Source organism: Silene latifolia, chromosome Y (assembly GCF_048544455.1).
Source record: "Silene latifolia isolate original U9 population chromosome Y, ASM4854445v1, whole genome shotgun sequence".
Classification (NCBI taxonomy): domain Eukaryota; kingdom Viridiplantae; phylum Streptophyta; class Magnoliopsida; order Caryophyllales; family Caryophyllaceae; genus Silene; species Silene latifolia.
The window spans coordinates 304620635-304623131 of NC_133538.1; positions in this window are offsets into that span (position 1 = coordinate 304620635).

The following is a 2497-nucleotide window of genomic DNA, read 5'->3' on the forward strand; positions in this document are numbered from 1 at the left end:
CTCAACAATTAAAGTAAATCTCTAAGCTACTCACCCACGAGTCAAAGACAAAAAGAACGAAAATAAGAACACAATACTAAAATAATTCATAACACCGATCAAGTCTCCACTACCAAATTCCAATTCCGTGAAATAATTCAATAGTCAAATTATGCCTTAACCATGAATCTCCTGTAATACTACGGTTTCATGTGTCTTGGGGTACTCTATCGAGTAGGGCTTACTCTGTTGAGTAAGTTGGATTTTATGCAAAACAGTAGTCTGCCTATAGGCTACTCGATCGAGTAAGCTTGGCACTCGATCGAGTAAGGGTCACTTTATCAAGTAAGTGACTTACTCGATCGAGTAAGTCGGTTAACGGGTGATTTGCGATGGGTTTGTTAATAATACGGATTAATATATATTAAGTTCTGTCATCTTCTTTAAACACTTTACAAAACTTAAATCACAGTCAAGAGAGATTTCAAGTTACGTTGAATCATTCCTTCGCATTATTAGCAAATTCCGGAGCTAGAGGTGTCGGTTTTCATTGTTCTTTATACCGTTGTGATCCTTCGTCGTGGGTAAGTTCTACATATGATTTTTATATCATTTGGTTAATGTTGGTTAAACCCTAATTTGGGAATTTGGAGGTTTTTGTGATTGTGTGGTTACGGTAGTGATAATATGTATGTATGTATAGGAGGAGGAGGCTTTGTTGAGGAGAGATTCTGAGTAGCTGCTTAGATCTTCTGATTTCGTGTTGCTTTCCTGTTAGGGTTTCCCTACTCAGTATTAGTTACATGATGTGTGTGGTGGTTGTGTTGTGGTTATTGATTAATTATATTGCTGGTGATTGTGACGGTTGTTGGTTTATATTGGTTGTTGTTGTTGTATAACTGTCTGTGATATTCAGGGTGCGTCCCTGGCTTAGTAGAGTCACTTGCGGGAGTGGTTTCACATCCTTGCTTCGCCTCCTGTGGAACCCGCCACAGGAGGGATGTGCACATTAAGGAAACTTGGGTTATCGCTCAGTGGTTGATGAGTGGGGATTTGGTGGGTAGGGCTGCGGTCCCCCACTGGCGGTGTGGAGTACTTGTTGCGATGGGTACTCTGGTAGGACTACACACTTTAGTGTGTAGTCAGTTGTGTGGAGAGTGATTATGGAGACTGGGGATTGATGTGTTGACTGAGTTGTTTGGCATTTGTTTCATTGTGGTTTGTATCGTGTAATTAATACTGACCCCGTTATTTGTTTTAAAAACTGTGGTGATCCATTCGGGGATGGTGAGCAGTTATTGAGTAGGTATGATATGATGCATATGGGATAGCTGGGATGAGTCATAACGTGGCTGTTAGAAGAGTCCTTCGCTTTTTCAGACGATGCCTTATAGTTGTGAGAGTTTTGGCTAGTAGACATTTTTGAGTACTTTGTATTTCAGTTAACAGTTTGGGGTTTTGAACATGTAATCACTTAAACCGTATTTTACCTTTAAAGTATGTTTCTTCATTGTCTTATGATTATCATTGCCTCGCGTAACCGAGATGGTGACATTCTTATACCTAAGTGGTCCTGGTAAGGCACTTGGAGTATGGGAGTGTCACATCTCCATAGAGTAAAACGACAAACACTATAACAGTACTCTTTCAAAACCACCCACAAAGTTGTCTAATCCAAAGCTCTTTTGCCTTATTTATCTCCCTGTTGTGCACGTTGTCCACATAGTTAATTCCCCACTAAAATACGTTATATACCATCTCTATACTAACCGCCTTAAGCACTAGATGAACACAATTTGCCATCTTTACAATCTAGTAATCAGACCATCGTTTATCCCATCTCACTAAAAATATAGTAATAGTACATAAAACAAGATACTGACTACCGATAAAATTAATAATCACAATTATTCAGTTTGTCATATAAATCATAGACAATTAGCAAGTAATTCACACAACCTCGAACGATAATAATAATATTAGGATCGGTAGAATCGTGTTACCTTAATCCGTAGGACACATCCAATAGATAGGGACAAGGTGCTTGAAAATCGACCCACGATATTGACAGATGAAAATGTAAAGGAACATATGCATGGCGAGGGGAGACCACTGTCCCAATTAGTAGAAACCAAAAGAATAGAGCAACCATATAATAAGAGTTCAAACTATTATGTAAATAAAATTTGACATGGTAATTGGAGCAATCATGGCATAAATATAAAGAACGACGGAAAAGCAATGATAATGGAAAGAGCACCCATCGTATTTGATCTTGAGTCACACCCGTTTGAGAGATAGAGTCACAATAATCCCAAAAGGTCTCCATGGGAAGGTATGTAACCTCACTTGGCATCCCCCCGAATTGGCTTCTTTTAACCAATTATATGAATACGGATTTTGCTATGAAGTTTCCCGTTAGGTGTTTGGGTAGACTATCTACAGTTGGTAAAAAATCTGATGAGAATTTTGGTATGGTTGGTTGATTTTGTGGGTTTGTATGAGAATAAGTTTGTGA